General features: G+C 35.6%; 1 protein-coding gene across 4 annotated transcripts in view; it reads left to right on the forward strand.

Annotated features, from left to right (window-relative positions):
* The first annotated feature begins 16,307 nt into the window (after positions 1-16,307).
* LOC131692259 (2-oxoglutarate dehydrogenase complex component E1) overlaps positions 16,308-17,116 on the forward strand; it is a 39,029-nt gene continuing 38,220 nt past the window's right edge. For all 4 annotated transcript variants that reach the window (XM_058979217.1, XM_058979215.1, XM_058979216.1 and 1 more), the window contains exon 1: positions 16,308-16,465. The gene's annotated coding sequence lies outside the window, so the exon portion shown is untranslated. The remainder of the gene's footprint in view (positions 16,466-17,116) is intronic.

Raw genomic sequence — 17,116 nt, forward strand, 5'->3', positions numbered from 1 at the left:
GCATTATTCTGCCAAAACTTAGTAGACTGACATGACAAAATAAAGGGACAGTTCGACAACATTGAAAGTTGCTTACACCAACGAATCATTCTTGGTGTTCACTCGGTTCAGAAAAGTTGGCGAAAATCTCGATATCTTTCAATTTGTGGTAAGCCGCTGAAAAGGTTAATTATTTGAGTGAGGATTGTAGTGTAATTGTAGTTCGTGGTTCAACGTAAGCTTCGTCGTTTAAGTATCACTTTGCCATATAAAAACGTAACTTAAATTTTCGAAAAAATACTAATGCTAAATAATTTATCGAAATATTTCTTAAATTCTCTTATTTACGAGTTTCGAAAGTAGTTGCATGTTTATTAGCGTAGTTTATTGCATATTTACTAGTATAGTTGGCTAAATCTTTTTGAGGTCATAGGGATTGTATGTATTAATGCATTTTTCGTTTACTAACGAATTTCGGGCTCTGGTAGTATAACATAAAATGCATGGTTCACACTACGAGTTAAAACGTGTTTTAACGCTATCTTGATGACATTTTTCTTGTTGCTAATTATTAAAACGTGTTTTAACTCTGTAGTGTGAACGTAGTATTAGATTCACCGAAGGTGACAACCTTAGCATTTTTGAACTAAGGGGCTCCTATAATTGAACCGATGTAGACAAATATATAGTTGGATGGTTCTCCATGACTCTCTAAAACTCTTCCAAATTCGAGTCATGTATGTAAACAATTACGTTTGTTGAAAAAAAACTTCAACATATAGTAAAAAGAAACATGGTCATAGATTCCACTATGTGGTGGAATTATACATAGATTAGATTAGATCTAAAAATGTATTAGCAAGTGCTCAGGATTCTCTGAAAATCCCTCCTACTAGCGATTAAAATGGTAAAGCATCACATCACAGAAAAACATGTGTTAATCCCCCTAGATGTGCAATTGTGCCTTTCTCACTTGTCCCAACTATGATTCCATGGCTAGTTATGTTCAATATAATGATGGAGATGTATAATACATATTCAGCACGATTTGCACACACCCACATACAATAGATCGATAGCCACGAACTTGAAATCCATATTAAATTTGCAAAAGGGCGAATAAGATTTGTAAACAAACTTTTATTTTGATGGTTTTTCTTAATTTACTATAATTTCAAAGCAGAAAACAATTGAAATTACTTCTACGAAGAGTAAAAATTTACATTAACGCATATTTTCTATGCAATTCCACTCTGCAGCAGACTAATGAGCGGAACAAGTTTGTTTACAAAAAACACTTTCGCCCTTTTGACGAATTAATATTGAAATGCTATGCGTCGACGCTGAAACACTTGAAACCAGCCAGCGGAGGAGGGTCCGGGGGGTCCACATCCCGTCGAAAATTTTCAATTGGTAAAGAAATTTTTAACTAATTTCAATTTTAAAGTCGTTTCAAACTCCAAATCATTTCAAATCTAATTTTTCATTGGTTTTTAATAAATGCGGTTATTGCGTATTACGTAGTGATTATTTCAAAATCGAAATTTTAGACCCACCAAGAGTTTTTTTCTGGATCCGCTCCTACTTGAAACAAAATGTATAATATGCAATTAGCTTAATTAGCATTAGCTGAATGTTGTCATTCGGATAACTTATTTTATCATGTGGGGGGTGCGTGAAGGGGATGAATAATTCACAAGCGAACCACCTCCACCCTGTTTTGGTATGCCTACTGGGTGATGGTGATTGAGATGAGAGAGGGGTGGGTCTGAAGAGGGTGGATGACTTGGTCGTTTGAAGAAGATGTTAGGGAACTTTTACGGGGTGGCTTGATGTGGGTTTACGGAAGTTTTTCGGAAAATTGGCGTTTCATGTATGTCTATTAGACTGGTTTAATTTTTTACTTTTAGCTCCACCAGGCTCTACTGATTTCTTTTGTGGCCCTTAGTGATTGTGCAAATTTTGGTACCGATCGCTTGTGTCTAAAAACCCTCCAAAAAGTTTAAAGTTTATATGGAAAATAGTATGGAAAACCGGTTCACATTGAAAATAAATTCTTAAAAAATCACCTCATCAATCAATTCATCAGAACACTATACATTTCTAAAGGTATTCTTCTACTGAACATATTCGGGGAACATTGTATGTTTGTAAAAATTCGCTGAGAAAAGTTATTAACTAAAGAAGCAGCATGACTTTAAAACAAGTGGATTTTATTATTAATCATATCAACCCTGTTTGAATAACTGTATCTGCCATACGAGAGCGGTGTGTGGCAGGTCTAGTTTACACTTGTATTACGATGGAGCAATTCAAACAGGGTTGCTATGATTAATAATAAAGTCCACTTCTCGACAAACATATGATTACGGCCTAAAAGCCAACTGTCAAAATCCACTTTAAATGGAAATTCCAGACAAACCATTACTAGTCTAACACAGTTCACAACAGTTTATGAAAGAGAAAACTTTTCTCTTTCATTTACTACTAACATCTGCGATTGGCGTGTAACGGTTTGTCCGGAAATTCCATTCAAAGTGGATTTTGACAGTTGGCTTTTAGGCCGTAATCATATGTTTGTCGAGACTTGTTTTGCAGTCATACTGCTTCTTTAGTTAGTAACTTTTCTCAGCGAATTTTCGCAAACTTACAATGTTCCACGAATGTGTTCAGTAGAAGAATACCTTTATAAATATATAGTGTTCTCATGAATTGATTGATGAGGTGATTTTTTAAGAATTTATTTTCTATGTTCACCGATTTTCCATACTAATTTCCATATAAACTTTGAAATTTTTGGAGGGTCCGTAGGCACAACCGATCTGTATCAAAATTTGCAAAATTACTAAGGACCATAAAAGGAATTAGTAGAGCCTGGTGGAGCTGAAAGTCAAAAATTGAACCTTGCTTTTCATAAAAATCTAAATGCACACTTGGGCTTACACCTTACTGTACATGTGCTTTGCAACTTATTTTCTGATATTTAGGCAATGTTGAGAAAATAATATTTTTATAAAGTTGTCCCGGACCATGGGTACATTGATACATTTTAAATTAAAACCTAATTTGAAAACAAAAGTCATGGTAATTAACAACAGTTCACGCATATAATTTCTGTTAGGTGCATTATTTAGTATTAACGAGAGTCCAAATATTATGCATTCATAATTCGAATTTTTCACGAAAGGATATTTGAAAAACACATCAACAATTGCTATATGGAAAATTGTACATTGACGACGCCTTTTAAGAATGGATCAGTAAAAGTTCAACAATACTCTAAATCAATTTTTCTTATCAAAGTCAACATGGACATTTCCCACACCCCTACCCCATGGACAAGCGTGGACTTTCTCGAGACCCCTACCTTCCCCTAAATCGTCCACGTGGTATATCGATGGTTCCTAACTAGATTTGACTAAAGAGACTAGAATAACAAAGAGACGCCATCTTAATTCAGTGAAAACAATTCAACTAGCAACCAAGCTACGGTTTACAAGCAACACTGCAAATGTGCAAGCCTCACAAAACTTGTTTCTTGTCATTCTGTTTGCTTCTTTTAGCCAAAATAAAAATCTACCGCGACTTCTGGAATCTGAGTTTCTCGACCAGCTAAAACATGGTTTCATCTAGAATGTAATTTCACAGCAGCAAAACCACATTAGAACAAGAACAATTGCGATTTTTTATTGCAAGCGGATCCACAACAAAGAGAGGCGTGGTTGAAGTCTTGTACGTGTGTTCCTGTCTTGTGAGTTTGTAGAAAACAAAAGAGCTTAGCTTTGTTTTTCTGATTCAGAACAATAACGGAACGATTTTCATTTTAAATATTTTCATCTTTTGATATTCGTAACCCTCATACTGAATTTCGTTCTCCCATCAAACCGTGCCATTTTCTCGTTAGCGTTTCTAAACATGATGCTATTGTAACAAATTTGGTTTGAGGATGTAGCTTTTATCTTCAAAACATTTAGTAATTTTAATGGATTGTATAACAATACTTCCAAAAACACAATGCCACACAATGCTAAACTTTTACGATTGACAACTCTCTTGTTCGTTTGGAATGACATTGAATTGGAATTCCAAACGGAACAAGGCGTCTCTTTGCTGTTCTAGTCTCTTTAGATTTGACGTGCTGTGTGCCATAGACGGATGACTGACGGATCGTGTCAATAGTACTTTATCTTTTTGTTTACGATACGTCGAAGTAATAATGGAAACAGCAGCGGACCCCTCGTTGACGTCTTGCGTGATTTCGATATATTTGACGTTTTGCTTTCAAGAGCAATCGTTTTCATTGCGCGCACACTGCATTATTTCTTCATTCATTAGTCAACCGTCATTGAAAGAAGTTCTCTGTGTTGATCCCGAGGTAAAAATAAAACTGGTGATAAGCCTGTCGTGCCAGACTGGTACAATCTGTCTGTGGTGCACTATCCATTGGAAACGGTGGAAAGTGTTGTTAGATTACTAAACGAAGTTCAGTTTACGGTTCATTACTATCTGTGACGTGGAATTTGAGTGCGTTTTCAGAAAAAAATGAACCGTGACCTTGGTAGTGCTTCAAGCAAGTTCCGTTTTTTCACCAAAATTATGTAACGGTGGTGGGCAAAGTGACGGAAGAGCAGCTGTGTGCAGGATTGCAGTACAGCTTTGTGCACTATTGATTTTTGCACGTGACAGAAATAGCCAGAAACTCGAGATAAATTGTAAGTTTTTATCACAATTTTGATATCGAAGAAACAGTTTCATCAGCGTAAAAGTGAAAGGAGTGAAATTTTGTAAATGTGGCAGTAACCTGGATGCAGTGCGGAATAGACAAGATTACAAAAAAAAGGTTTGCTACAATCGCCGTCGAAATGAGCAATGAGTCAGTTTTGCACGCAAGAATTGTGCCATGGGGTTTCCTTCGTTCGGTCGAGGTATGAGTGGAAGTAAAAGTGAGGTTAAGAGATTGCGTTGCTCTCGGTACACAAAATGCAATCCGGAAAACCGGTTAGGTGTCTGTCAGACGTAATTTGATTGATTAGATCTGTTCACTTGCTAGTCCCGAATTGTACATGAGTAACATACGCATACAGTTTCATTAACAATTCACTTCAATAACTTTTAACTGGGTGTATAATTATTTTAGTACGTACATACTTCGATCAGTGCTTAATCAGTAGGTGTGTTTGAAGGCATGCACTCGGTATCAATCACGCCTCTGTTTCATGCTGATTGCTTACAATGACCTATACGATTTTGATAATGGAAGTCATGCCTCTCTAGTTTCTACTACAAAGAAGTAAAACAAGTTTCATAAAAATATAGTATATTTTTAGCCAAATGAAGAATGTATTTAAATCGACTGATTATTTTTAAAGCGGCATTCAGTTGTCAAATTGGCTCACTGTGATATAATATTCCATAAGGCATTTTTGATTCTTCATCGATTATTCATATTTGATATTCATTTCTCTTATGTTTAATTTCATACTTATTTTCTACAGCGCAAGAGCTTGCTGCAAAACCAGCTTATTTGTATTTTATTATTCTATATGTCCCGATTTTTCCAATGTACCCGTTTTTATCAGCCTAAAATTTACCGGGGGCTGATAAAAACGGGTTTTCATTGCATTATGAAAAATACATTTTAATGCACAGAGTAGGGTGGATGACCTAATATTCTTACAATGAAATGCTGGGCTAGTGAATTTTTGACTAAATGTAGCTGCAAATAGTTTTGAAATACATTTTAGTCATAGATCACACTTGAACCATTAGGTTAAAAAGCTTCATAATATTTCAATTTAATAATTAACTTGAATAATATTTCTGTTCAAAGTTGAGCACTGCATTCGTTATTGTGCCTCTCAAAAATAATCATTGCGATGTACAACTTTATATACAAAAATAAGCAACAGCACAACTATTGGCATATCGTCGCTGTTGTGCTATCTTATGACAAGCGCCATTTAGCACATTTCGAGAAAAACGATTTTTAAAGTTTGAGATTGAATATCTTGAAACTTATAAATGGTATAAACAATCCAAAGAAGACAATTGATGCTTCTATCTATTCTGCATTAATCTCTCAAATATTACGAAGATCGGTTGACTATGTTGCGAGTTTTTACTATGAATGTAAACAAAAGTCGCACTCACACGTGCCATAGGCGTGTATTGATGACAAAATTTGTATGACGTGTCATAATCGTGCATGGAAAATTTTCCATAGAAAAAAATCATCACTTTTTAACTTTTATTCATATCTTTGGGTTCATATGGTCTATAAACATTCGGTGAAATGCATTTTAAAGGAAATGAGTCAGGGAATCTAGAAAAAATGGTTATTTTTGGTTACAGTGTTGCCAAATATCCTTTATTTCCAGTTTAAAACTAAAATTGTATTTTTCTCACAACTCGTGTAATTTTCTTTTGAAAATGTTCATGCCATTGTGTTCCTCAGACATTTTCACACATAAAAACATCTAAAAATTCAATATAACTTGAGCAAATCCCTAGATACAGTGATTTGAGGCAAAAAACTCATAATTTCTCATCATGTTTCTCGCTGTATCTAAGTAACCAAGTAGAATTTCAAAATTCTGAAAACGCCACTTTGAAGAGATTTTTCAAACAAGTAATGTGGCATATCTAACTCGGTTTACCCTAAAATGACGTTTGTCATAAGATAGCACAACAGCGACGATATGTGTCCCTTTAGCGAGTACAGCGATTCAAAATAGAAAATATAGTTTAAATGCAGGATTGATATTTATTCCATGATATCGACATAGATTTTTCATTAGGGCTTAAATCGCAAATGTACACAAACTGCGTTTTCGCTATTACGACATTATGCAACAAAAATACTACAAGATTGAGGTGAAAATTAGTTAAAATGGTTTTTAGTTCGATGTATAATTAAAGAAAACAAAACGGCGAAACATGCATTTTCTTCGAGATTTCGACTTAGGCCCTTCTTCTCATATGGAATATAAAGGCCAAACTTACATTTTTAGACAGAAGCGGGCGTACGGTTATTATTCACAAATAAAAGAATAAACGGCGATTCTGTTATATAAATGATAAGTAATATCTACTATGATCATGTCTACTCGATAGTTGTTGCACATAAACATTCGAATATTTAGATATTTTCATGAAATTTGAAGAAAAGATTCACGCGCCCTTTCTATTACATTGGGTTTCTATGCGCCCATTTGCTGAGCCCTATTAAAAAGTATACTGTCAAGCTCGCCCATTTACCCAGCCCTACCCAGCAAGACAGAGTCAGTTTAGCCCATTTACCGCGCCCTTCTGAAAATTATGTACATGGTTTAGCCCTTCCGCAAATGGTGGTTGCTGAAGGGCGAAATCACGACTGGGATGCAAATTGGGCGTAAGCATTTTTTTAGTTTCTACCCACTAAAAGCACATAGGAATTAAATTCTTTGTTATATTGTCATAAGGTTTAACGAAAAATGCTTCCGGAAAAACACGGTCATAAAGTAATTTATACCTACAATAAAAACTACATTTAGAAAACCTTCGCCGAATATTGAAACTGATTTTTCTCCATTTGAGTACATTGCGACTTAGGCCCTAATGAAAGATCTGTGTCGATATATGGATTGGAGGCTATCAATAGACTTACTAAAATAAACCATATATCAACTCTTCATTTTTTATCAACAATTATCCGTGATAGCAAAACTTTTGAGTCATCCCTCTATTAGCAATAGCACAAGTTTATCACGTAGGACAAAATGCATACAAAATCTATTAGCCTACGAAAAAACTTTTTTTTTTGATGTTTGGAATTCACACGCCTTAACAACTGGCTCATTCCGACTGATGTCGCCATGTCTTGGTACTAAGCGCAAATTTTCTAGTTTGCTTATGAGGAATTTTAACCGAAACCTTGTCTTTTGGTTTACTGATATCGTCGGTTTCGTGCAACAACGACGTAATCCAGAATTTGGCGAATGTTTTAAATAATCAGCGTTTGCCGAGATCTCAGTGCAAATGACGTTTGTTTAGCTGAAGCTCGGGTAACACATCGCTGAAAACCTGTAGATTACATTGTAGAAACGGGTGTATCTCGAAAGCACGTAGGGTAAATTGCCTATCTTCACCATACTAAGCAGGGTGACTCACTAATTCATTAATTTTTCGGCCTACAATCAATGGAACGGCTTCAAATGGGTAGGGTTATAATAGAAATATGGCGAAAATGAGCTCATCATCTATTTGGCTTAGTTCAACAAATACTACCGTTTGCATTTTAAATAGAAACATTGTTGAAACAAAATAAAATTAAAATGTAAGATCAAACTATTCCCTTTGTTAAAAACCAACAGAATCTTTGTTTGGTTTCAACTAAATTTGAATTGTTTTCTCCTTTGGTTAATATCAAAGATATTTTTTGTTTCTTCGAACCTGTTTGTTAGGTTAAACTTATCATGATTTTGTTACTTCAAACGAAATATTTGTTGAAACTATTGAAAAACCAACAATTGAATTTGCTAGTAATTTCAAGCAACAGTATAGATTAAATCAAACCTGGATCTTGTTTGCTACTACACGGAGTTACACAAAATCGGAGAAAAATAAATTTGAAGTAAACATCTCGCTGCTTACGTGTCGTAGACTGCCGTTCTACGCATAACTGTCCCTTGTATATAGGAAATCCCACCTAATATCCATCGATCCACTATGTGGGCCGTAAATGAAATGTCAAGATTCGGTGACCATTTCAATCATCTTCAAATAATGCTTTGTCCTTTTGCACTTCCAGGGACACATGCCGGTACTCTAGCATCTGTACCATACTTTAAAAATTAATGACCAGTTTCATGGTCCGCGCGCCGTCTATTGAGAATACAAGCGAATGGCCATACGATTAAAAAATAGAACTTACACACGCGTCAGACACATAAACGTACAAATGCTTGAGCCCTTCGCGACCATCCATGATAACATACCTGTGATAAGATGAACGTATCTCCAGCGCTCACTCTTTCATGAATCGGTTACTTCCGGAAGTTTCTATCCTTGGTATTAACAGACTAGATCCATGCCTTCACTTGGATTAGTTAAATAAGATAGCGTTCATATCCACTGGACAACGCGTTCCGTGGCGCCATGACCGGGAACTCTAGTGATATGGTGTAACTCACTCCCTGTCAGAATGTGAATCATGCACCGAAAACTATCAGAATAATGGTCCGTGGCCATCCAAGATCGCACGCGAATATGTGAATGGCCACACTGTTACAAAATCGAGTTTTGTACAGGCGAAGTCACATACACGCAAGCACATGCGACAAATACGTTAACATACGAGCGCTTAAGCCCTTCGCGATCAACACGCAAACATACGCCCGCGATCGCGCAAACTTGGTAACGCTCCGGTAATAAGATAAACGTTTTAGCACTTACGAAGTTGCAAACTCGGTCTCAAACGCAAGCCTACAGACGTCAGCATTCGCGCGATCATAAATCGGTTGTGTCCGGAAATCATTACCCTCCGTCCTAGCGTTTTATGTCCATACATTCAGTTGGACCAATAAAAATATAAAGCTCATATCCACTCGACAACACCTTCCATGGCGACATGACCGACAACTCTAGTGATATGGAAGATCTCACTTCACGCGAATATGCGAAAGGCACACGGTAATAAAATAGAATTTATACACACGAAGTTACGTAGATATACAAACGCACACGCAATTGAACGTACAAATGCTCGAGCCCTTCGCGATAATACACGCGATCGTGCCGGTACATATCTGAACCGCACAATGAATATCACATTCAGAATCACGGCCCGCTGCAATTGGCCTTAAGCAGAGTTTTAGTGTGCGACATTGTCTGTCTCGTCTGCAATTGTAGTGTGTAATTCTGACGGAGAGCCCTTCCGAGAACTTAGCTCTACGGCTCCAGTAGGACTACTCTCGACAAAAATTAAGATTTTTAAAGTATACTTAACCGTTTAATTCTATTTGTACTCTAATTGGCTAAACCTAACACCTTTACTAGAACACTTGTATAGTTAATCTAATTTTTGTTTTATTTGTAGATCTGTGTATATCAGGATTGTTTACCCTCAAGCTCGACAAAAAATCCTACTTTGAAACCTGTCTTTGTTTATGCATAAATCATCTAAAACCTTGGCTTGTGCACCAGATTGACGCTAATCCGAAATTGGAGACACTACTTGTGCTCATGCAAAAAATTAGCTTAAAATCAAATGTTGTAGGAGTGATTTTCACAAAATTAGTCAATACACATCGACCCGCGAGTCGGCCACGCCAACGCGCACGGACCAGTGGTCGTTTGAGTATGTGTGGAGTATGAAAAAACTCCACACATGAACAAGGCCCATAAACTCGGTCTCCTCGATGCATTACTATCGAGGCGTAATGCAGTAACCATCTTAAAACAATTATCTGCCAGAGGTTCTTTAGCACTGATGCACGCAATGTGCTTGATGATGTTTGCAATACCGTCAAACCGCAAACCCTAGGTTTACAAGGGAACACAAGGTAGGCACTTTTTAAAACAGAATGAGAATAACTCAAGAACTGTTCGATATATCAAATTATTCGGTTCAATAAAATGGTGTATTTCTATGATGGCAACAATTTTGTGGAAATGAAATGTTTAAAAATCCTTTTTTCCAAGAGTTGTCCTACTGGAGTTGTAGAGCTAGGTTCTCAAAAGGGCTCCTCGTCAGCATCACACACTACAATTGCAGACGAGACAGGCTACGTTGCCCACTAAAACACTGATTAAGGCTAATTGCAGCGGGCCGCGATTCTGAATGTGATATTCATTGTACGGTTCAGACATGTACGGGCGTAGAGATTTTGCGATCGCGTGTATCATCGTGAAGGGCTCGAGCCTTTGTACGCTAAAGTGTTTAATCGCGTCTGCGTTTGTATGTTGCGTGTGCTAACGTGTATGTAACTTCGAGTGTATAAATTCGATTTTATAACCGTGTGCCTTTAGCATATTCGCGTGTGTTCTTGGATGATGGCGCACGAACCGTGAATCTGATACTTAGTTTTCGGTGTACGGTTTAGATGCTAAAAGAAAATATGATCTTCCATACCACTGAAGTTCCCGATCATGTCGCTATGGAACATGTTGCCCAGTGGATATGAGAGCTTTATTTTTTTAATTGGTTTAATTGAAGGCATGGACCTAGTAACCGATTCATGATCATGCGAGCGCGAGAGTTGTTAGGTTGACGCTTGAGCATGCGTTTGAAAATTTATGCGCGCTGAGCCGTTCACCTGATCACTGGGGTGTTATCATGAGAGATCGCGCGTGTAGGTGCCGTGAATTGCCGCGAAGGGCTCAAGCATTTGTACGTTAACGGGTTTGTCACGTGATCCTTCCTCAGAACTAAATAAGAAAATAAAGAAGTAATAATAGAATGTTTGTTTAATGACATAAACTCTAGAGAAAATTTTCAATAGGATGTAAGTAACAATGAGAGATTCTCTTTGGGGTCATTACTCGCACATTTCAACATTTACTACTCTACTCTTTGCATAATATTCTAGTAAAAACCGTGGGCTTCCGATATGCACTGGAAAATTAGTGTTGTAATGACGTCGTAATAAACGAAAGAGAAAGTAAACAAAGAGAGGCTCTAAATGTTACTTACGTCCTATTGAAAATTTTCTCTAGAACTCTTCAATAGGATTCTAGATTAATAAAAATATACACAGTTGCTAACTTTGACAATATCTTCTCACAAACTGAGTTTTATTGGATTCTGAGATAATTATGACTTTCATTGGTTTGTTTTTCGATAAAAAAACGCTGAAAAAAATCAGTTTAGGCAAGGAAAAGTTTTTTTCAAATATTTTTTATTTTCATTGAAAGTGCCCAACTTGAATTTTCGACGGTAGATGGGGAACATAGGGTTAATGTGCTAGTAATGGACCCCTCAGTAGACGGTGCTAACAATTTCAAAGAATTTGGATAAATCCAGTTGTACTTTTAATGTAATATTCTATCAATTGATGATACCAAGTCTTTCAAACAATATAATGCAAATTTAAAGCATTTCAACTTGATTCCTTAAGTAAAATTCGATATTTCGAACTGGTATCCCTATAATGGACCCGTTTTCCTATTATGGACCCAGGGTCGAATATGCGCATTATGGACCCGGGTCCATTATACGCATATCCAACAATTATTACATAAAATTGTATTTTTTCAGTTTTCTGGTAATATCAAGAGTCATTTTAGCACAGCAATTTAAGAAAAATATAAAATATGAAAAATAACAAAATCTTGTTATTCTTTCCTTTCATTAAATATTTCAATGGCACTCGAAACCTTTGACTAATGAATTAAATTTTTAATTGATCTGATGCTGATTTCAAAGGCAAACATGACTTTTATATCAAGCGATGTGATTTTTATGACGCTTATGAGTAAAGTGATGAGGTCTGCATTATAGAAAGTCTTACACAAGTTTGCGAAAATTGTAATTGGCAATTGTCTGAATTGATTGGTGGTCGAATTATGACAATCCATCAACAATACAGTGTTACTCCACTAGCATTTGCAATATTAACGAGTCGGCTCTAAACGTGTTCAGCGTCTAAAGGCAACGAATATTTTGTCATTTAATAATATTTAAAGATACCAAATACAAAAGAAAAACGACAGAAAAAGTTCGATAAAAGTACTTTGTATCTTTAGTTTTGTTTTATTTTGGGACATAACAATAATGAACATGAAATTGCCTGGATATATGCAATGTATACAAGATTTCGAACTATATTATCTTATTTTAAAAATGAAATTAATTACAGCTCGTTGATTGCGATTTCGAGTTATTCGAAACAGTAATCAATGCTTCATTTTACGGTATTTATTTTAGTATTCCGTATAATCAAATTTTAGTATAGCTTCTTGAACGTTTAGCACCACCTTTTTTCTAAATCAGTATATTTATTATATTACTTTTCAATAGAAGGATATTAGTGAATAAGTTGCAATCATTCTGCAAACCTGTGCACGACGAACTTGCTAAAGTATTACTCCAGAATTTAATTTTTCGTGGTTATTAGGTAATCTTTTCGGGCTATCCATGTCACTATTTTATTTTCTTCTATGGTGGGAAGCGTGGACCTTTTCTTGTTCCTTCAGGCCATTTTTTCCATATACTCTGCGATACTGCACAGTAGAGCGTGATACATATACATTGCCTGCACGCTTTTATTGCCAGAACATGGTTCTAGTCGCTCGAATGAACTTTTGCATAGCAGCCTTCATGTATTTGTACCTACTGTTATTAGTTTTTATCTATTAATTGGTGTAGAAACCATAATTTTTGTTGATCCAATACTGAGAAGCTGCAAAATTTACAATTCGATGGTTTCAATCAATCTTATACTGAATCCTCAGAATGTTGATAACTCTTTTTAATTCTATTAGTTGGTATTACAAGTTTCTAGTTATATTAATGTGTCAGGGGTCCATAATGCGCAGATACCTAGTTTTACTTGTTCCCATAATGGACCCCCAGAATTTCAATATAAATTTTAAATTGTCTTAGTTTGTTAGATCTACATCGCAAAAGATTGTGTTAGTGTTAGGTATTAACCAGTAAAACAATATCTTTTTCATGCGTAGTTTATTTACATCAGAGCGAAGTATTCTTTTTATAGTAGTAAAACAATTACTTACAAACCCTGTTTCATGCTGCACTGGATTGAAATTGAGTGCAAATATCAATTTTGAAATGAATTATGGTGAAAAAACACATTCTAATTTCTGTCTAAGTCTTAAAGCTGTCCTGTAACCAACAGTATACGTTAAAAACAGTTATTAATGAGGAATAATTGACAAAAAAGCGTCAGGGGGTCCATAATACGCAAAGGGTCTATTATAGGCATAGAAACCCTAATTACCTATCTTGGAACAAATTCTCATCCAAAGCAAAGATGGGGTTTTTTAGTAAATCGACTTTAAATTTTTAAAATCGATTTTTTTCAGTGGGGAGTAGACGAAGATTTTTTTCAATATTTTTATTCAAAAATTTGACTAATTTTTTGAAAATCACTCCCACAACATTTTTTGTAGGATTTGTCATTTTTTGACTATAGCCATTTGAAAAAGATTGTAAAATTTTGATCCTTTTCAAAAGACAGTCTGGATCATTTTTGTAAAAACAAAATATGCAAAGTGGCTTTTTGTGACAAAGTCTTCATGTACAGAAAGTTTCATTACAATCTGAAAGGGTGCTGCCAACTCGGAACACGATTTAGCGCGAAATTCGTCTATAGTAAAGTCACAGTTTATAAAGAACAGTTGCGCAAAGACTGAAGCAAATCTACCTATTGAACACTCAAAACACGACACGAAGAATAACAATGCTCGAATGTGTGGGGAGTATCGTTATTATGTGATTATAATTATGAGAAAAAATTCAATAATGTAATATTAACATTATTTAAAACCAGGAATATTTCGCTTAATGACAATTATTAAAAAAATATATGTTCACTGATATTCAAATTTGGCACTATTTCAAACACCGGAACAGCTCTGGGTAATGTTAATAATCTTCCACCGACAGTAGAAATATGAAAGTATTTCTCATAGTTAAAGTGCAGCTAAAATTTTGACAGATTTGTGTATGCATTCCACTTATACATATGTACTTATTCAAATTTATCTTACGCTGCAAATTCGATTGTTTTTTGTCACACCCCAATCAAACGACAAGCGGCAAAAATCAATGCATTTCGTTCTTAGTTGCGGATCAGTTGAGAACCAGAAAAAGCTTAAATTCTTTATACGATGTTATTTATCGTACTGATTTTTACAAAATAAAACTAAACACTTAATTTTAAATTTTTAAATGCGCAAAGTTTACTTCTAACTGAAGCGTTCGGGTGAAGTCATTTGAAATTTAACTAAAAATCAAAGGTTGCCAAAATTTAAAAAAGACCAATGATTGGTCCAATGTTGCCAATCCTCTTTACGCAACTCTACTATTAAAAACTCTGAGTAAAGTAAGTTAACAAATTTGCGTTTCGATTTCATCCTGTGAACCATTTGGTGAAATTTTTAACTTTTAGTTAAAATCTGACACTTCGAAAGTTATTTGCAAAATAACCCTACTCTGAAGCATGGTTAAAATTGACAGAGCGATAGTTAAGTTTGACAGCTCGATGGTTAAAATTTTGCCCATGATGCAGAATAAAAAGGTGGAAACATTGTCTGTACCTAATTGAGGTTGTCAATATTTTTCAATACAAAATTAAGGGATAAAGATAGAAATGATAACGTGTTGTGTTAAGATTTGTTCGGGTTATTTCATGATGTGGATGTTTACTTTTCGAGACTATGACTGTCATACTTAATGTAATACGAAAAAAACTAATTTTAAAATATCGACAAATGTTCACACCTCTACCAACTTGTAGTCATCGCAGCTGTCAATTCTAAATAACTATCCATATGTCAACTTTAAAAATGGTTCGCTCTCTCGGTTAAATTTTTCCATTCAAGAGAAAATAACTTTCGAACTGTCAAATTTTAACTAAAGGTTAAAAAAATCGCCAAATGGTTCACAGCCTCAGTATCTGGTAGTAGAATTAGGTACCAGATTAGTTATTGTCGTTATTGGTTGGACGCTTAGTGATGACCCGAATGAAAATGTACAGAAACAAATTTTGTTTTTTAAGTAATGCAAAATGTACAAAATTTACCGCATACGAAGTAAATTTTATATTAAAATTTACTTTAGCGGGAATAATTTGGCACAATATTAAAAGAGTCGAGCACTTTTTCCCGAAAACATGTTTAATGTTAGTTTACTATTTCATTTCTCCGTTGAACAGTAAAATTTACTTTTTTGTGGCGCATATTGCTAATCTACTTAAGGAACCCATATCAAACAATGTAGAAACAGCACAATATTCATATAAGTTATTGTTTTATAATTTGAGGTAAATTTTACTGTTGATTTCTATTCGGGCAGTGACGTGGAGGTGTGACCGCCCAATATAAATAAATCATATCGCTAATAAAAAAAATTCATGAGATGTTTTGTTACATGTATTAAAATAGATCACATGCAATTTGAAAAAAAAAGCTCGAGAAACTGATCTGCTAATGTTGGCTGCAATATCTAACACGGGAACATTTACATCTACCATCTCAAAATTGCCAGAACACACATTTAAAAAAAGTGCCGTATGATTTATTGTTTCATTCCCACGTGAATCAAGCCGCTAGCGGGCTTGCGGTGTTTGAATTTGCGGATGCCAGAATGTATTCGTGTGTATGTAGGTGCAATACTGTCTAAAGCTACTTCAACCGTAGCGCGAATCTTCAGTCGCTCTCGATCTGCCGTCGCGCGTGTACACGTAAAAAGTAGCAACGCTGCATAACCCTCCCAGAACAGATTGGGAAATCTGTTGTTATCAAAAGTGTTCGGCTGTTAGATAAGGTGCGTGATGTCGAAGTGTTCCATTGCGTTAGATACCAAGTTCGATCTGCTGATCGCCTAGAATCGTTCGTAATTGTTCACATTGTGAAATAGAACCGTGAAAATTTAGGTTCCTATTATGTAACCAAATATTTCTTCAGTCTGAACAGTTTGAATCATCTCCTCCTTCAACCGTCTCTTTTGACGTCATCCAATTTACACCAAGTTGTGTTATCTCTCATCCCAAGCAAACTGGATATGCGTCGTAGATCGATCTTAATTTTTCAACCGGTCAGGTCCGTGAACTTTTAATATATTCGTTTCGTCAACATGACTACCAAAAACCGTTTGAGATCTGTGCAACGTCGATCTTCGTGTGGTTCTGAACGCCGAGTCTGAATATGTATCGCGACAACAGAACAATCCAAATAGTTTTGCTCAAAATGTAATGAATTAACCTTCGAATCACGAGAAGCAAATTTGGCACGTTTTTTGTCACCGTACTGTACCGACTCGCCGGCCGTGAATGTGAAAATCGCAGCCGTTGGCGATTTAAAAATAAATTGTTTATGGTTCAGTTTGATTTGTACCTCAACCACCCGGTCGGTACCTTCTCGAAGCGGATGTCAAGCAATTCAATGGCTGCGGAATCGTTATCTCGACTTTTCTGAG

The sequence above is a fragment of the Topomyia yanbarensis genome, chromosome 3 (assembly GCF_030247195.1).
Source record: "Topomyia yanbarensis strain Yona2022 chromosome 3, ASM3024719v1, whole genome shotgun sequence".
Classification (NCBI taxonomy): domain Eukaryota; kingdom Metazoa; phylum Arthropoda; class Insecta; order Diptera; family Culicidae; genus Topomyia; species Topomyia yanbarensis.